We start from the raw sequence: 21,284 nt of genomic DNA on the forward strand, positions 1-21,284 counted from the left end.
GATTGGTCACAGCGCCTCCTTCATGCTTTCTTGACTTTTTGTCGCTAATTATTGTTTAATTAAAACCTGAAGTTTTTAATGTTAACATTGTCTTTTTTGTTTAAACTCCATGTTAAACAGCATTCATATAAAGTGTTTTTTGTTTAAATTCCATATTAAATAGTGTATTATAAAGTCTTTTTTGTTTAAACTCCAAATTAAAAAGTACTGTATATTGTAAGACAATACAAATGTGAAAAGCACTGAAGTGGATGAACAGTTTTGTTTTTTTATCGTGGCTGTAATAACTCATTAATAGAATCAGAGTTAATGCCTGCAGTGAGCCTTATTTAGACTTTGACCTTATTCTTTCCAGTCCAGTCCCCTTACCCACTAGGACACAATTCTTTTAGAAGAAACAGCACTGTGATCTGCATTATACAAATTGAAAATGGAATGATTGATTGTTACAGTTTTCTACAGTTTTTCTGTAACCTAAATATAGAACAAGAGCTTTGCATTTGTTCAGTTCATTACTGCAGACAACAGGAAGAATGAGACATCAACTTGCTTCAGTCCTGCTATTGGAAAACAAGCTGATTACTCTAAGCCTACAAGCAGATAACAAGATGAAAAGAAATTCCATGTTGTTATTTAACCAGGACATGATCCCAACACTTCATACCTGCATTGCTCTTTGTTCAAAGCTGGTTTTCATAAAATGCTGTTCACTGCGTCTCCAATGCTGTGACAAAAGTGCCTGATTGAAATTCCTTACAGCGGCAAAGTAGAATGAGAAAGTACAGGGCTATTTAATTAAAAGGAGAAGATCTCCACTCACTGAATGTTTAGAAAAGTTAGCTCCCAAGTGTGCTGGAGCCAATTATTTTCCTGCTGAATCGGTGGGTTTGAAGAAGCATCTACCAATGGAGCGGTCCTTTTGAATACAGTGAGAAAGTAATTGTGCTTTCATAATTCTGAATTCAGGCTGGATCTCTGCTCTGAGAGTGAACAAGAGTCCATTGGGAACAAAGCGTTATTATTCCTATTGAGGACACCTCAGCTTGCTAATAAGAATCTTAGTAATAAAGCTATGAAACTTGTGAGATTCAATCAATGTTATAGAAAGGGAAGTAAAGCGGAGCCATCCTAGAGTTGAATTTGTTGCTTTGACAAATTGGACTATTGATTTTTCTTTCCTGTTAAACCGCTTGCAAAAAGTTGCATTAATCTTCTATCTGACTTTAAAAACATAAATTTCTGACATTAAAGAATAGCCTATTAGTTTCTAAAAATGGTCTTTTATGGAGAAAAAAAATAATTTGAGGGTAATTTTAAAAATGATATCAGGTAAATTAAAAAATGGATTCAGTTCTGTTTTTTTTACTGCAAAAATTAAAAAAGAGTGTGAAATCAGCAAGATGGGCGGCATGCCAGTGCAGGCGTTGGCACTGTAACCTCACATATTCAGCTACCTGCATTTGAATCCCACAGATCTGCTTGTTGTCAGAGTGTGTTAGGTTAACTGAACTCAGGTAGTGACCATTGGGAGCGGTCTTGAGCAGAGGAGATGTCATCATGACCCTGAGCAGATCATTTTTTGATTTGATATACTTTATTAATCCTTGAAGGGAAATTGTCTTTTCACAAGAGCTTTGAAGGTCAGAGTACAGGGTTAGCCATTGTACTGCACCCCTGGAACAATTTTCAAGGTGAGAGCCTTTCTCAAGAGCCCAACGAAGTAGGATCCCATCTGGTAGTCACAACCTTCTAGATACCAGTGCCGATGCTTAGCCTTAGCACCAACACTCTGCTATAAAATAAAAAATAGCATGCCGGGAGTCCCCTAAATACAAAGTCAGCAGCAGCATCAGAATCACATTTATTAGCTGTCTATGTTCACATACTGTACATGGAATTTGAGTCCAGTTTTGTGATGATGAGAAAGAAAAAGAAAACATCATTAACTGCAGTGATTATAAGTATTTACCTCACAATACCAATGACTGTATTTTGTATTAATCATTCTGCAGTGAGCTATATGATTTATTACTTCTATATGATTTGTTCTTCATTTAGGTAGAAAAGAATTAAGCTTGTGCACAGAATTATTAGAACACTTGCATTCTTTTATGACAAAATGTTGATATTTTGATACCAACAGAACACCCTGTGATATTATAAATCAATGTGATAGTTTCTGAATTCTTGCTTAAAACCATAAGAAACATGTCCCTTATGGATTAATAAATAAGGATTTATTAATCTAACCAAACAAAATCTAATGAAGATATTAAAACTATAAGAATGTAATTTCTTTATAACTAATGTACTATAAGAAGCTGCTTTAAACTGGTCTTGTGTGTGCTGATAAGAGCGTATTTCTTAGGAACGTGAGCGCCCTAATAGCTCTTTATTTGGATAAGAAAATCTGTGCACTTGTGCATGTAATAATCAGGGATTAAACATAATTTACAGCAATTTATGTATGACCTTAAAATGAACTGTCATGTGTTTTTCTCTTTGGCTAATGGATAGGCTAGATAATAAAAAGAAAAGAATTTTTCTTTCAGGGGGCTGTCTGATCTGACCAGGCAGTGGCACTGAGCTGGGGGTCTGCAGTCTCTTTAAACTCACCAAGAATAAAGAAATTGCTTTTAATTTAAATTGATATTTTTGTCTCCCATCGTTTTCCGACTTCAGCGTCCACAATGACTTTCCCAGTTACATGACAGAGATGCAGAGAATTGACACAGTACACACCTCAGATAAATACAAGACAAATAATGTAAACATATGCATACAAAGTGCAAGGCCATGCAAGAAATATTGAAATAAACACTGACGTACGCATTTGCTAAATGTAAGAGTAGAGCTAGACTGGTGCCAGTCATGTTTTCGGTGGACTTGTTTTTGTCTTATTTAGTTGCTGATCTAAACCACACCGTAGTTTAGCTAAGAATGAATTTAATATTTTCTGTGTAGAACTGAATCGGCAGCTCCTATCATAGATTGAACTCCTTCAGCTGTCACAGGAATGATATTCACTGCTGTGTCTTTTTTATCATGGAATCGATGATGGTCTTCCATGTTAAGTGCCAGGTGATTACAGATCCCAGAAACGTGAAGGTTTCCACAGGTGGCACATTATTGTGAATTTCCCCTTGGGATTAATAAAGTATCTATCTATCTATCTATCTATCTATCTATCTATCTATCTATCTATCTATCTATCTATCTTATTGTTAAGTATGAAGAGGTTTGGTAATATGTCTGGGTCCACAAACTATCTGGAACCCACAAATTGGTAGCTGTAGTGTTGGTGTTCTTGTGGTCAGTAGAGTTAGCTCCCCCAGGGCCACTATACATTATCCATCACCTCAGAAGTTATTTATGCTTCTGTACCTGGAGGTGGCAGTTCACCAGAACAAGTAGAAAGTGAGCATGGTGCAAGGGCTCAACAGGCAGGAAGGAGTAGAGTCCAAATGGGGCATACAAACGATAAGAGAATGAATAAGGAGTGTAGAATTAAGTGTAGAGTTAATTGGTATTTGTCCGTCAGGCCGTTTTGCCTGGCCTTTGTTTATTCTCTTTTTTATGTATTTTTGTAATTCTGTTTATGTTACTATTATGTTTCTATGTGTAGAATCAGGTTCTCTTACATCCCTAATATTTTGAAGATGGTCCCCAAGGGGATAGGGTAAAAAAATGAAGATTTTGGAAAAGGCCATTTTGAAAACATTTTGAATCTGTCAACTTGGATTGAAAAATAACCCCCCACCATGGCAACCTTTTAATCCATCGAGCCATTAACCAAAAGTCATGACCTCTGAGAACACAACCCTAACAGCACAGGAGGTGTCCTGATGACAGAAACACAAAATGGCTGCGATCACAAATACACAAGACTATAGTGAAATTGGCACAAAATGTTTTTAACAAAAGCAAAAGTAAGTTTATAAACAAAAAAACTTACATTAAAATTGAATGGCTCAAAAATTAAGTGATACTTCTGAAAAAAGCAAGAAAAGAGCGGAAAAAATTAATAAAGGGATACATTATAACAGTGCTTGTAACTAATTATTGTTGTGCTCATCTGCCGCAGTTTAGCAGGTCTGGGCCCCAGGTATAGGCCTAACCACGGGCAGTCTAACCCTTACTCACGCAGCAGACTTTCTGGCCCACATGCCAAAAATATGAAAAAGTTTTTACTAAAGAGCAAGAAAAAAATGTTAAAAACCTCCAGCCCCCAAAACAAAACAAAGGGTTTTTAAAATATTTAAATATGTATTATAATGAATTTAAATAGTGGCAAAAACCAAACAGAGTAAAAAAAATGTAGAGCAAAAATAGGCTTTGTGTTAAGGTAAACCTAAATGCAAACAAATCCAAACATCCACTAACCAAGAAGTAGTACCTTAAATGAAGATGCTGGGATCGAAATGCAGAAGAATTTGCAAAGAAAATCAAAAGCAAAATGCAGGGAAAAACAATGCCAAAGCTGAAGAGAAAATGCCAGCTTCTCTTTAAATACCTGGTGGGTTAGTCCAGTCCTTCAGCTGGATGAACAGGTGGCCCTGCCTCCTTGGGTTACACATAGTGGAGACAGGGCTGATAACAAAAAATGCTACATGGGGATTTAAGATAAGAAAAAAAAAGAAAAAGAAATAATTAATACTATATTCATCAAAATCCATGTAGAACAAAAGGAAAACATAATTTTGACTGTTATGATAGTAATTATGTTTTAATAATAACAAAAGTTCTAAATAAACAAACAATAAACCTCAGACAGGATAATAATTCTGGTTCAGCATTAACAATTAATTAATTAATTAATTAATTCAGCATTTTTGGGGGAGTCAGGACCCTTAATTAATTAATTGCCCTCAGGTGCTGGGCTCAGGGTTTTATGGCTGCACATTTGGGCTCTTTTAAGCACCTGGAGATATAATGGTGTCAACCGTGTGCTGTGCTCTTCTGCTGCCTTAGTTTTCCTTAAGTTTTCCTTTATTTAGCAGCCATTTTGACCAATTAGATTTCGGTAATTTGGGTTTTTAAATTTTGGGTTTTGCTTCTAATTTTTTTTTTTTGGCTATTATGTTTAAGTCAAGTCTCAACCCTGGCGTAAGTATAATTTAGTTGTTTGTAATCTTTTTGATATTCTTTAAATATTATTATTCTGTATATTATGTTATTGATTATGTTTTGGTCCTCTTGTACGTCATGTTGTGAATATTGTTTTGTTGATCAATTATTTTGTAATTCTGTTTATTTAGTTATATGCTATGTCATCTTTATGTAATTATTATTATTCTTTACATTTATTTAGCAATTTTTCTCACTACTCAAAGAGCTGAACATGTTCAGTGAGGAGCCACTTCAACCACCACTAATGTACGATATCCACGTGAATGATGTGACGGCAGTCATTTTGCGTCAGTACACTCATCACGCATTAGCTATTAGGTAGTCAAGGGATGAGAGATAGTAAGCCAATTAGGGATTACAGGACCAGAAAGACTAGGCTGATAGGGGCGATTTAGCCAGGATATTGGGTACACCCTACTCTTTACAAAGGGTGCCCAGGGATCTTTTATGAACTCCAAGTATCAAAACCTAAGTTTTACTTCTCATCTGAAGAATGGTATTATTTTTAAAGTACAGTGTCCCTGTCACTGCACTGGGGCATTGGGAACCAACAGACCACAGGATAAGCGCCCCCTGCTGACCTCACCAACACCTCTTCCAGCAACAACCCAAGCTTTAACTGGTTGGTCTCGCATCCAAGTACTGGAGGGACCTGAACATGCTTAGCTTCAGGTGGATGACCTGTTCTGAAGTACATGGAGTATGGCTCAGGGGCAAGACCACCATGAAAAAGATAAAATCATCTGTTTCGTTCATCCCGCCCACTTCTCTAAATGCCTTAGCAGTTTCAAACTGTCTTGCAAGCTGAAAAGAACCCATTCTTTCTAACTAAACATGCAATATACAGCTTTAGAGACTTTTAACAGACATTGTACCCGTGATTGACACCTTCATACTAGTGATGGGTCGTTCTTGAATGATTCGTTCATTTTGAACGAATCTTTAATGTGACTCGGGAAGAACGAGTCGTCTTGTGGGAGTGATTCGTTCAGTCGCGCATGCGCATTTGCGCAACTTTCTATAGTTTTTTCGAGTCTTCGGGTTTTTCGAGTCGTTCGTTCATCATGTGACAGCCCCATAAGCTTAACCAACTCAGTCTGAGCCGGAAAGAGAATTGATTAGTTCATCTCTCGAGTCTTCGGGTTTGAGTCATTCGTTCATCACGTGACAGCCCCATAAGCTTAACCTAAGCAGTCTGAGCCGGAAAGAGAATTGATTAGTTCATTCCTCGAGTCTTTCGAGTCGTTCGTTCTTTTGTCACGTGACCACTTACCTGCTCAGTAGTAGCGAATCATAGACTAAAGACCCAGGTAAACAATGAATTAATATTTTCTGTTTCTTATAGCATTATAGTTTTGTCTTGTTTGTAGTGTGATCAACATTTGTGTAAGCAGTAGATGTGTTAGGGAGGTAACAGGTAACATTTTAATTATATTTTGCTAAAATGAACGAAATGAACGAAATGACTCGAAAAAAGATTTGCTCATTTTGCTGAACGAGACTCAAAGGTCCGACTCGGTAAAATGATCCGAACTTCCCATCACTACTTCATACCATACCAGAAATTAACCAAATTCTACAAAATGACAATTAATATGTATGCAATACTACATATGAAAAATAAATGGCAATATTATTTATGTGCCAATGAAATGCGGATGCACCATTTTGATGCATGAAAGGTTACAGTGCAACAAAATGGTGCAAATTGCAGTTTGGAGAAATTTGAAGGCTTTAAATTAAAATATTTGTTACAATTTTAAATTAAGCAGTTGATACTTTTGTAAGCCTTATGGTTCACAAATTCATTTTTTGAATAACTAGGGGGCTTCACCCCCTGCTCGCTTTCCTCGCCAACTCCCCTGCCTGCGCTACGAGCCAGCCACTTTGCATCTCTGCCGCTTGCATATGTGGATTTCATATTCACCAAACAACAAATCTTTTAATTCTCACCAATATGCCTCTTCATTGGGAAGAAACACTCATTTTCCCTCATGGCAACACGAATTAGACGATCTACAAGTCTCCGACTTAAAGTTTAAATCTGAACAATATATTTGATCACTTTTCACTGTACTGTTATTTCACCGAGTAATAATTTCCGTTTGTTTGCACTAATGCGATCTTTACTCTCATTTTATTGAGACTTTCGAATTTTAGTACTTTTATTATCTCTAACCTGCTCTGCATGTGTATTGCACCAATGTTTTTAAACCTCTTTACGACATTCTACTTTGTCATCTACTCTTTGTCTTTTATTTCCGGCCCCAAGCATGGTTAAATCTCTTGGCACAAAGTCTTGTCTAGCAGGACTTGAAAGTATCTCTCTGAAAAATTCACCTCTCATCCAAGTCTAAAAAGTCTCATCTTGTCCTAGGATTTTTTTTATATAATACAGAGATTATTTCCTAATGTAAAAAAAAAAAATCGACTTGTAAGAAATTTCTGTGCTGATCAAAGTGCTGCTTGATGTTATTGCCATGTCGCTTCAACCCACACACCAGCCCTGAGTAAGCGCTTTCTGTTTACCACACTAGAAGCTTGGAGGGGGAGATGTGAGCATTTAGCAAGGCCTGAACAGGTGGGAGAAATTAGAGGAATGCTGTGGAAAAGAAGATCAATGGACGATGAACATGGGAAAGGCGCTATATAAATAAATTGTATTATTATTATATTAGTAAATGTGAGTGTTAGTGCAGTACTGTGGTTAATGTGTCAGCCAACCCACAGAGTAGACAGAAACTGCTTATGCCTTGCTAGACATGGAGATCGACTTTTCTTATTTTACTCTTTATTTGCACTTTGTGTTCTCCCTTTTCTATTATACTTTCCCTTTATGAAAACACTTCCAATTTGTTTTTACTTTTACCATTTCCCTGTTGAGCGCAGGGTTTAAGAACCTCTGTATCTCCTACAGTCCATGAATGACTCGCAGTTCAGGGTATGTTTCTGCCTTGCTCCCCTCTCCAATAATCTATGTCGGATAAAGAGGATGCCTTGCATGTACTTTCCTAATTTGTTTAGCTTTTGCTTTATTGATATCATCAGAAAGCACAGAGAGCAGAACTGCTGCCATGCTGAACTCGTGTATAAGGATCTTGGGACTTTTTGTAAATTTTTGACAGCTTATTTTCAGGCTCTAGTATTGTGCTGCATATTGTTATAGGGGGTTTTGACATCAACAAATCTGATGAAATCATTTGTTTTTTGATTCAGTGCTTTGTTTTAAAGTTCATTTTTGATTTGGGCTGTTTTCTGCTGCTATTTTGTTTTTTTCTTCAGCTGCTCTAAATTGCCAGGTTTTGCCCAGTAACATCCGTGGCTTCAGAGGTTGTGATCCTATCAGTCATTAGTAATCAGGATGAAAGGATGTTAGAGTTAATTTTTACTGATAAATATGTTTTTCATAAATTGATTATACACTACTGGTCAAAAGTTTTATAACACCTCAGTTTTTCTTCAAATGTAATGAGTTCAAATGCAATGAGTGACCTAAAATGGTGAATATTTAAGCAGTAAACTGCCAAAGGATTAAATTTAAAGTTTAGGTTAGGAAAAACTGAAAAAAGGGAATATCAAAATATTATAAATGAGCCTCCTTCAGGGAACAACAAATAGGTTACAAGGTACAGAGGCTCTGCAGCAATTAAAGGCGCCCATCACACAAGCGGATGACCCTCAGAAACTTGTCTTCTGATTGGACTGTGACTTTGGGTCTACCAGATCTCGTCCTATCAGAGTTTCTTCCAGTGTCCAATTGCCTTTGGACTGTATAGCACACCACTGGACTTGTTCTTTAAATAAAAGGCCTACATTTCTATGGGTAATAATGCTGTTTCTCATTTCATTTGTTAATTGTTGTTTTCTTGCCATAATCACTGGAATTTACAACTTTTCTACAGTGTGATATTGTCCAAGTAGTCCTTCAGAGGGTGTAGTAACCCAGTCTGTTCCAACTCTGCTTTAAGACACACAGAGGGTTTTAAAGTAATCAACAGAAGATGGGACACCTGTACAAATTGTTTGCTTCAACTTGCAAGGCTTAATTTTTTTTAATTGTTGCAGAACATCTGTAGGTTGTAACCTATTCATTGTTCCCTGCAAAAAGGCCCATTTGTAATATTCTGATATTTCTTGTTTTATCAGTTTTTGCTAACCTAAACTTTATTTTTAAACCTCTGGCAGTTTACGGCTTACTTTTTCACCATTTTATGTCATTCATTGTATTTCAACTGATTAAACTTGGAAAAAAAAACTGACGTGTTCTAAAAATTTTGACCGGTAGTGTATATTGATTATATTGAATGACTTCTGTCCTTGTTAACTGTTAGCTTTTGCCATTAAGACTCTAAGAAAGCATTTTAATTAAAGCCTCTTGATCTGTGACTCAGTCCCGCTGCTACTTCTCTGCAAGGACAAGTATGGATAAGAGAATCAGTATAATCTAGTGCAGCAGAATCCTGACTCCAAGTGTCCTGTTTATCAGTAACTAGCCAGGACATGAGAGATGAAACTAATCGTGTACTTGTGCAATTGACAAAGTGTTTTTAAAGGAGGGTAACCAGCACCTGTTAGTCAGTCATATCTTTCCATGATCTGAGTGGCTCCATGTACATGTCAATAAAGGTATTCTTCTCATCCTGGACAAGCTTCATGATTTAACTTTGACAAGGGTCATTCTAGATTCACTTCCTTATCTGTCATCTGACTCCAAAACCCTTCTTGCATTTTAACTTCATTAATTAGTATTTGACTCCTTACTGATTTTAAACTCTGCAATTCTTTTTGTCCTTGTCCTTGTTCTAGTTTTGCGGTTTTGTTCTCCTGTTTCAGACCCTTGCTTCATTTTTTTTTCTCTTTGTCTTTTCTTCCAGTTATTCCTATTTTCTCTTGCCCTCTGGGCAGAATACCGTGTGTACTGACACGTACACCAGTGTGTAACATCAGGCTCGCAGTTTAGTATTTGAGTATTCAGCAGTGCTTCCTTAAATGAACTTTGTTTGTCCAAGTGGAAATGAATTACTGCTTGTGGATTAGGAAGAGTTTGTACTTAAATGAAAGCTTTACATTTTCAATCAAGAAAGAAATAAGAATCAGCAGTTTATGGAGTGATTTTGAGCCTTATGGAAACAGGTAGTGCTAGTTCTGACCCTGCAGGAAATGAAGACTATGAATTTTGTTTATTGTTTAGAATCCATTCCTGCCACTCAAACTGTGAATACCCAGGTCTGCAGTCAGTTATTATTTATAGATCGTCTGTCACTTCATGACAATAACGCTGGGCATTGATAGCACATCCTCTAAACCGTACAGTGAACACTCGATAGAGAATAATATATTTTTTATCTGTCCTAGAGAAAAAAAGTCTTACAAGAAGAATCCCAGAGCAGATTCATTTACCATTATGAGAATTTTCTTACAACCTTTATTGACTCCTGTTCATTTTTAAATTGGTTGAGTTCCCTTAAGAGGTTTGTGCTGGTGTATTTCATGCGTCCATTTCATTTCAATTAGGAGAGTGGAGCTTCCGTGGTGAAGAGTGATGCAAGTCAAAAGTGAAATATAGTAATTAAAAGACCCAGCTGCCCTGATGCCACATGTCCTCAGTTGTTCTTTAGAGATTGGATGTCAGTGGTTAATGAAAGCCTAAGCTGGAATCCTGCTGCAGCCCGTCTCCGCTCTGTGAGCTTGACCAGGAGCCTTCACCTCCTTGTAATATGTCCTTTGAAAAATGAGGTCCTGTAGGCAGTCACTCTGCAGTCGTGCTCTCCGGAGTGTTTTTAAAATGAAAGGCATGATGGAGAGAGCAAAAAAGACTGCTTTAAAAAGAATGTCACTTTACAAATTAATTTTAAAGACACCCGTTAAGACAGTTTGTTTAATTACTTGCCCCACATTAGTAACTTTATGCCCCTAATTAAACGGTACTGGTCCTCAAGTATTATTGACAATGCCATTGTCAACTTATCAATTGATTTTCAGAAAAATGGGGAAGCTAATGCTTTAGTCTGACTATTAATAAAATAAAAGTCTTTTTCTTGTTTCTTTAACATGGGTACTGTAAAAGAGACAATGTAATTACCCCTGAAATCTGTTCAATAAATTCCTCTTACAGACCCTGTGTTTCCTTTATTCATTTGTTATTCGTTTAGCTAATCCTTTTATTCAAGCTAACATACAAACTGTAAGTGTCATGACACTTGTTCAAGGCTACACAATGGTGGCAATGGCGCTGGCGCCTAGTGGAGTCATCATAATCACTGCGCTGGTTGTTGTAATTGTGTTAAAGGATAAGTTGGGTATTTTTCAAATAACAAATTAATTCTTCACAATCATGGTATATATTCATTTGCCACATGAAGTTATGTCCTAAAGTGAAGCATTTTTTTTACAAATTTTGAAAACTTGTGAAGGTAAAGGGTACTGACGTGCAAACATGGAAACAATAAATGACAAATTCAAATAATACATTTCCACCTTAATAAAAGAACAACTTGTCTGTGTGTTTGTCCAGTTGTTATGTCTCCGACATTCTAACAGATGGTGCAACACAAACATTAATGCTGCTTTTATGATATCATGCCAAATAGCATATAACAGAGACACATGCATTGCATGGTACACTATAAACGTTAACGCTGAGATCTATGTTGATTATTTAGATTTTAACCCATCTTAGACAGGTAGCACAGCAGCTGTTTTCCAGAAGATTCTTATCTCCAGTCTCATTTCACCTTTCTAAACACTCATGCTGTTTTTGCATATGTTTTATACTATGCTTTTATATAATACTAGCTTGTAAGCCTGTGCTGTAAAAAGCCTGGGGTCCTAGAAACTATTGAAATCGTCAGAAAAAAAACTGAACTGTAGAGATGTCAGGTAATTGAAAGGAACTACTCTGGGCATCTCTCTCTTAGGAGGACTCGTTTTGTGCTCGCCTCGCTTCTGTATTAGCGGCTAAGCGACTTTGTCTTTCTTCAGAGGTTTCGTTTTTGCAGATGTACTTGCCTCGCTTGTGTTATTAGTGGCTAAGCGAGTTTTCTGTTCCCTCGGAAGTGAAGCCCTTACCCCGACTCCACCTCTCAATTCCGGGCTGGACAGACACACACACTTCCACACGTAGACGTTTATATATGAGATCTGCATAGATTTAATTGTATTTGTATGAACAACTTACTGCAAATGTTTTTATCTCATCTCATTTTCTGAAACCACTTTTCCTAGTGATGGCCATGGTGACAGCAGGCTAAGCCAGTGTTTCTTAAATGTTTTTTTTTCTCGTAGCCCAATCTTGCCCTTCTTTGTGTCTTTGAGACCCAGTCCATGATCACTGTCAGATCAGGGGGGAATCGCTGCCAATAGTAATAGTGTGTGTGTGTAGGTGCCTTTAATATTGGGTAATATTGGGGTGCTGGAATATTGGGTAATAGAGACGCTCTTGTGCTATTCGTTCCTTATATGTAGTGTTGACTGCCTAAACTCTCCATGGCACACCGAGAGACATTTTGCAAGTCATATGCGACCCGTTGTTATTAAACGCAATAGTGAATAATGATCTTGTGTGATACAAAAGACACACATAGTTTAAGAAACTATGGGCTAACCAGATTGGTCCAGATTTCCCTGTCCACCGCTACAGATTGAAGGTCATTCCAGGGAATTCCCAAGAGAGCCAAAATATAATCCTTCCAGCATTATCGGGGTCTGCTGCAGGGGATGTGCCTGGAGGAGCTGTCCATGAGACATCCTTACAACATGCCCAAATCACCTAAACTGACTCCTCTCATTCTGGAGGAGTAGCAAGTCGACTCTAAGGTTCTCCTGAATCTCTGAGCTTCTCACCTTGTAACAGAGTTTGAGTGCAGCCACACTGCGAACAAACCTAATTTCCCACTCTTGTACTCATAATCTCATTCTTTCAGTCATTACCCACAGCTCATGACAATAGGTAAGGACAGGGATGCAGATCAACCTATAAAGCAAGAGTTTAGTCTCAAGATTCAGCTCTCGCTTCATCACTACAGATTGGTATAGAACAGCTGCCCCCACTCCAGTCTTCCATTTTTCCATCACTTGTGAACAAGATCCTGAGATACTTGAACTCCTCTACTAAGGACAGTTGTTCCCCACTCACCCAGAGAGACAATATGCCCTTTTCTGAAATAGAACCATGACCTCACACTTAGAGATGCTGATCATCAACCCAGCTGCTTCATAGTGTGGCAACGAGTTACTCAAGTACATGACGAAGGAGCATAAAGCTATGATACTACCCCTAGCCTCCCCAACTGGACACCTTCACATCCTCGGCTTCACCCTGATATCATGTCCATAAAAACCACAAACAGGAGTGATGACTAGACACAACCTCGATGGAATCCAACACCCACGTGAACAATTTCAACTTAACGGCGAGTATTTGGACACAGCTCTCACTGGATTCATATAGGGAACGAATAGCATTCAAGAGCGACCCTGTTACCCCATACTCCTACACCACCTCTCACAGTATGTTCAGGGACACAATCATATGTTTCATCCAAATTTACAAACACGTGTAGACTTGGTTACCATACCTCCATGCACCCTCCAGCAACTGTATCAGGGAGAAGAGCTGATCAGTTGTTTCACAGCCAGACTGGAATCCACATTGTTACTCCTGTATCTTTGGCTCAACAATCAGATGAAGTCATAAAATAAATGAATAAAAATCTATGGAACATACATTTTTAACAATAATATGTCAGTCTTAGTCTTTCAGCTGCTCCCGTTACAGGTTGCCACAGTGGATCATCTTGCTCTGTCACACCCATTACCTGCATGTCCTCTCTCACCACATCCATAAACCTTCTCTTAGGCCTTCCTCTTTTCTATCCTTATCATCCTTCTCCCAATATACCCAGCATCTCTCCTCTGTACATGTTCAAACCAACTCAATCTCACCTCTCTGACTTTGCCTCCCAACTGTCCAATCTGAGCTGACCCTCTAATGTACTCATTTCTAATCCTGTCCATCCTCGTCACACCCATTGCAAATCTTAGCATCTTTAACTCTGCCACCTACAGCTCTGTCTCCTGCTTTCTGGTCAGTGCCACCGTCTCCAACCCATATAACATAGCGGGTCTCACTACCGTCCTGTAGACCTTCCCTTTCACTCTTGCTGATACCCATCTGTCACAAATCACTCCTAACACTCATCTCCACTCATTCCACCCTGCCTGCACTCCCTTTTTCACTTCTATTCCACACTCCACGTTACTCTGTACTGTTGATCCCAAGTATTTAAACTCATTAACTTTTGCCATCTCTACTCGCTGCAACCTCACCATTCCACTGACCTCCCTCTCATTTACACACATGTATTCCTGTCCTGTTCCTACTGATCTTCATTCCTCTCCTCTCTAGAGCATATCTCTACCTCTCCAGGGTCTCTTCAACCTGCTCCCTACTATCGCTACAGATCACAATGTCATCAGCAAACATCATAGTCCACGGGGACTCCTGTTTAATCTCATCTGTCAACCTGCCCATCACCATTGCAACAATAATATGTCAATGTTATAGTAAATGTTATATATAAACGTCTACGCGTGGAAGAGTGTGTTTCTGTCTGGCCCGGATATGAGAGGTGGAGTCGGGGTAAGGACTCCACCTTCAAGGAAACAGAAAACTTGCTTAACTGCTTAAAGACAAGCGAGGCCAACATGTAAGCAAAATGAAACCTCAGAAGAAAGACAAAGTCGCTTAGCCGCTACCATCGGCAACATGGTATCCCTTTTACTTTTCCTCCCTCCGCTAATGCACAAGCAATGCGAGCACGTCTGCAAAACAAAGCTTCCTGGGAGAGAGATGCCCAGAGTAGTTCATTTTAATTACCTGACAGCTCTACATTTCAATTTTTTTCTGACGATTTCAATAGTTTCTAGGACCCTGGGCTTTTTACAGCACGGGCTTACACAGCTAGTAATTAATAATTTCACTGTGAAGTGTCTTAGAAAGAATGAGTACACAGATGTAAAACAGCACTTTGTATTGGCCATTTTGTTGGTAGCTATCATGGCAATCAATCCTGCTGTAGTCCAATGGAGTTGTGAGGAAGCTGTGCTGAGTGCTGAGCCATCTGTCTAAAATCCTCAAATATGGTTTACTTAAATATCAAATTAGAGTATTCTGCTAATCACTTTCCATCTATCTATTTTTTTAAACCAGGTAATCCACCTCAGGGTGTAAGGACCTATCTGGCAGCCAGTTATCAATTGGTGCCAGGCAGGAACTAACCCTTGACAGGATGCTAGTATGATATTTGCCTTTTGATAGCAGTTCTGCTCAAATGGCTAATGTGTTTCTCTCTATAAATACATTTTGATGCAACTTAATCCATGTTTCAAGAAATGGAAAGGAAACTTAGTAATAGACAGCCTTCGATCCCAGGTGGTCTGGTTGTTTCAGCGTTAGCTGTGACTGAGGAGTCCAAAGCGAGTCCAACTATCTAACCCTAACTTTGAAGGACCCTTCACTATCTCCTCCTTTCAGGCACTTCTGTCTTAGGAGATTGATTGGCAAGTGTTGGTGTTGATGTCAAAAGCCTTGAGGTAATGTTTGCATCCTTCTAGTGCATCCTGGGTCTTCCTCTTGGTATCTTGCCAGATTCCAAAGTGGAGGTCCATGGGTATCCAACGAACGGCCATGCATGAAACATGACCAAGTCAGTGCACATGTCTGTGTTTGAGGAACACAAAAATGGAGGTGGTGCCTGTCCTCTTTAACACTGCATTGATTGTGGCCTTAATTCTCCTGATGTCACCAAACAGATGCCTGAGGCAGCACTTGTAGAAGGAGTTGTGCTGCTGTTTTTATTTTGTGTGCAGTATCCAGATCTCGGTGGTGTACCACAATGTACTCAGGACTCAGTCAATATACTCCTGGACTTTGGTGATTTCATGTGCTTTCCATTGGCCCATACTCTCTTTGTCAGTCTTGAAAAAGTAGTGGCTGCCTTTCTGATGTGCTTGTTGATCTCAATGACAGGTTGTGCAAGATTGGTGAGTCCAGGCACATGAACTCATGGATGACTTCTAGCTCAAGGTCACCGATAATGATGGAAATGTTAGCATTGACATCTTCGCCCATCACCTGCCTACGTTTTTATGTTTATTTTGAGTCAAAGCTCAAAATAAACAGGTTGCAGGTTTTCCTGAAGCGGGTCACAAGTGCTTGTAGTTCCTGCTAAATTTGTGAGTTGTGGCAGCTGCGTCATCATGTTCGGGTTCAGGTTGTGGAGCATACACTGGTACAGCACGTTGCCGAACTCTCTACACGATGAAACAGCTAACAGCTCGGGATCCTGGTTGGTAGCCCCCCAGGCAGACACACAGTCCAGTCCCACCCTCTGGAAATGACCATCTATCTGCTGCAGCCAGGTGTTACGTGGGCGTCCCCTTGGCCTGGTCCAGCTGCTCGGGTCCTCAACAGGATCCTGTGAGCCAGATCACCCTCAGAGAATCGTGCCACATGGCCGTAGTACCATAACTCCCTCACAATGCAGATAATGTGCCTCATTTGGTACTCTGTAAACAACCACTTGTTCAACACAAAGTCACACCAGCGGTACCCAAGGATTCTCCAAAGAGACACAGTACCGGAGGAGTCCAGTATTCTTCTCAGGTCACTGGATAACATTCATGTCTTGAAACCATATAGCAAGACAGGGAGCACCAGGACTCTAAAAACTTGGACCTCCGTCCTTTTGCATAGATATTGGGAGCACCACACACCCCCTTTCAGCTGCCTTATGACCCCCCATGCTCTCCCAATCTGTCACTGCCAAGGTAAGTAAGCCTCTCGACAAGGTCAACACTCTCTCCGCACACAGACACACTGCTGATGGTTCTGTCTAAGAGGTCATTAAAGGCCTGGATCTTTTTTATATCCAGGACACTCACAAGCCCAGACACTCAGACTCCTCGCTCAGTCTCTCGAGAACCCAGATCAGAGCCTCCATTGACTCCACGATGATCACAGCATCGTTGGCAAAGTCAAGATCAGTTAATCTTTCTTCGCCAACAGATGCCCCACAGCCACTGGGCCCCATGACCCTGCCCAACACCCAGTCCATACAAGCATTGAACAGAGCAGGATCAAGAGCACACCCCTGATGAGATATTAATTTGTGTTTGGAACCAAGGAAAACCAGACAGCAAAACCAAAAAGGGCTAAATGAAATTTTAATCCACACCAATATATGTTTGAGACTAATAATATTTAATTTACATTTACAAAGATTAATAAGTCAGCAAATAGTTTAGTTTATTTAAGTTTATCCAAGTAGTTTATTTAATTCTTTATTTTTAGAAGAGTTTTTTTTTAATCATCAGTCTGTTGATTTTTCTAATGAACATTTAAATGCTTTATGAGATTGGCTGCCACAACTCAATTACACAGATTCAGCACTTGATTAAATCTTGTTCTTGGAATAGCAAATTACATAAAAAATTATCTCAAATATCTCCTAGCACTAATTACAAGTACCTGAAATCAGTAAGTAGTTACTTTGTATACTTAACATTTTTAAAAATGTTATTCTCAAGGAACAGTTACTCTAATTTTGCAAATTGCTCTAACAAGTAATTCTATCATATAAAGAGTTTTCATTGTGGATATGGGGAAAATGATGGTAATTCCAATATAATTTACTCAGCCCAGAAACACTGCAATGGTGCAAAAAGTATCTGCTTCAGTATTTAGATGGTGAATTTATGCAGAGGACTGGATGAAGGAAAAAAGACACCGTGTGTCACATGAAGTCTTTGGGAATGGAAAACAGTCATTGCTTCCTTTAGTGACCACAACCCACTTAAAAAGGATTATTAGGCTTGGCTGATTGAGATAGATAGATAGATAGATAGATAGATAGATAGATAGATAGATAGATAGATAGATAGATAGATAGATAGATAGATAGATAGATAGATAGATAGATAGATAGATAGATAGATAGATAGATAGTCCAAAACAGAACTGTCGAGGGTTTCCAAATATGACAGCTTTAAGGGATCAGACAAGAAGTGATTTAACAGAACCAGAAGTGATGTATTTCTGATGTCAGTTTGGGTATCCTTCAATAAGGGCGTGCACAAAAAGGTGAGCTTCAAAAGGACAACCTCAATTGGGCATGGTGAATAAAGGCGCGCATAAATAAAGGCGAGCTTCAAAAGGGCGACCTCAATTGAGCGAATGTTTTAATATTCTTGCTTTCGCCTTTTTATACGTTCAGTCATTGCCTTTATCTAATAAATTTTCTGTAATAATTTTGTTGCGTTTGCCTTTATTCGCTGCGCCCAATTGAGGTCGCCCTTTTGAAGCTCACCTTTATTTACGCGCGCCTTTATTCGCCGCGCCCAATTGAGGTCACCCTTTTGAAGCTCGCCTTTTTGTGCGCGCCCTTATTGAATAGAACCATCAGTTTGAGTGCCGGAAGTGACATTCTTATGGGTGCCGGAACTGGAAGTGACGTCATCTGCTCTGAATCAGACAGGTTTTCCCGTGGCTGGTCTTCAGAGATAACAGGAGAAGGTTTAGTGCACCCTGCCACCCCCTGGCCTGGCATGGAAGTTTTTTTTTTTTTTTTTTTTGTTCTTTATTTCGTCTTATACGATTTCTCGTATTAGAAATTTGTTCGTTTTCGCATACCCCTTGGGGTCAGAGCGCAGGGTCAGCCATTGTACAGCACCCCTGGAGCAATTACAGGTTAAGGGTCTTGCTCAAGGGCCCAGCAGAGTAGGATCTCTTTTTGGCAGTGACGGGGATTCGAACCGGCAACCTTCAGGATACCAGCGCAGATCCTTAGCCTCAGAGCCACCACTCCACCCCAATTACCTTTGTTTGTTCCATACAACCTCCTCCTATTCATGTGTGACAATAGATAGATACTATATAATAAAACACTAAGGTCTGTGTGTCCAGAAATTTGTCTAAGCCTGTCCTATTTAAGCCCAACATTTATCTATCTATCTATCTATCTATCTATCTATCTATCTATCTATCTATCTATCTATCTATCTATCTATCTATCTATCTATCTATCTATCTATCTATCTATCTATCTATCTATCTATTGTAGAGTGTGGCCGGGGTTCTTGCCTGGCTGGGTCACCTACATGCTGGCAGGATCAGGGGAGCAAGCGTGGCCTGAGCGTTACCTCCCTGGGACGCTAGATGGCAACCCCTCTGGTTTGCAGTGATGCCTCAGACTCCTGCATGGTTTCATGGGAGTTGGAGTGTGGTGCAGCCCTGTTGGGATCCACAGGTGCTGCCAGGGGGTGCAGCAGCAGGAGCTGCTGAGCCCTTATGGGCAGTTCTTCTGCCACACCCAGAAGTGCTGCCAGAAACGAGTAATCAAACACATAGAGCACTTCTGGGTGCATCATAAAAGGAGTCAGCAGCCACTACTCAGGGAGCCAGAGTTGGGAGGAGGAGCGACGAAGCTTGACCCAAGGAGTGAAGGAGGAGAAAGATAAAGAGAAGGAAGAGACTTGTGGTATTGTGCTTTGCTTGTGCATGAACTATGTTATACTTGTGGGGAATGGGGAAGGCATTTCCTACAAGGGAAAAAGAAAAAATAAACCTTGTGTGCCTTGAATTTGTGTCCTACATGTGTCTGTGTTGGGTTCAGCTGGTGGTGCCAGCTTGGTGGGCCACTATATATATATACAGTATATATATATATATATATATATATATATATATATATATATATATATATATATATATATATATATATATATATATATATATATATATATATATGTGTGTGTGTGTGTGTGTGTGTGTGTGTATATGTACAGTATATAGATAGATAGATAGATAGATGTGCACTGTGGCAGATGGCAGGGTGAGGGCCCCAGCCGGGACGCCTTCATAATGAAAGGACCAGGGGAGAATGTGCACAGGGTATTATCTGCCCGGACCATTAGGTAGTAACCCCACTAGGTTGCACCAGTGTCTCGGATTCCCACAAGGCATCATGAGACTTGGAGTTTGCAGACTCAACCCTGTTGAGATCTGTGGGGCCGCCAGGCGGTACTGCAGGGACTGCAGAGCCCTATTTTGTTGGGCTTCCGCCTCACCTGGAAGTGCTTCTGGACCATGCTAATGGGCCACCAGAAGTATTCCCAGGTGCAGCATAAAATAAGCCTTCTGCCTTTATTCGGGGAGCCAGAGTTGGGAGGAAGGAGAACAAAGCTTACCAGGAGGACCGGAGGAGGCAGAGAGGTGCTGAAGACAAAGAGAAGAAGAGACAAAGAGTTGCTGTGTGCTGGCTGTATTGTGCTTATGCTATAGTGTTTGTACTTGTGGCCGTAGTGGGAAACTCTTGTGGAGGAAGTGTTTCCCACAATAACAACTCTTTATTCATTTTATACTGGTGTCTGAGCCTGTCTGGGTAGGCTATGAGGAGCTGGAGCACCCCCTGCAGTCGAGAGCACATATATGCATGTATATAGTAAATGAAAGACAGTATCAAAGATAAAGAGTTAGTGCTGCCACTATCGTCAGCTCTGGTGCTCTTTGAGAGCTCCTCAGGGGAGCTCGTTCTCTTTAAGTTCGAGAATGAACACAAACTTCCAAGATGGCATTTGTTTAAATAGCCAGTGAACAGGAAGGACCAGTGTTTGCAGTGCTAATGCAGAAATGACCTCAGACTTCTTCCAGGGGCTTCTCCTCCACTCTGAAAATGTAGTGAATGTGCATTACTCTTAGTTATCCTACTGCATTTCCCTTTGCCAAGACCCGTGAAACCTGCCCCAAACTCGCATGTACAACAATGTAGTGTAAAATACGACAGAACAAACAGATAAAATGTTTGGGTTCATGGAAAACCTTGTTTCATGTCCTAAATATCCTTAGGACAATAACAAAGGAAAACACAAAATTGCTGTGATGAACTGGGTTCAAATGGTTAAAGCTTCTTCTTGCCAGGAGCACCATCACAAATGCTGACTTCCAGTATGGCATCTGTATTTTTTTTTTTCTGTTTCAGATCTAAATGGGAGGGGCTTGGCATTCAGTGGGCAGAAATACCATCAAGTGTCTTCCTGTGGCTATATGTATTTTTGTCACACATTCGTGAACAGGAAACATCTACAAGGCTTCTAGG

This window comes from Erpetoichthys calabaricus, chromosome 11, assembly GCF_900747795.2.
Source record: "Erpetoichthys calabaricus chromosome 11, fErpCal1.3, whole genome shotgun sequence".
Taxonomy (NCBI): Eukaryota; Metazoa; Chordata; class Cladistia; order Polypteriformes; family Polypteridae; genus Erpetoichthys; species Erpetoichthys calabaricus.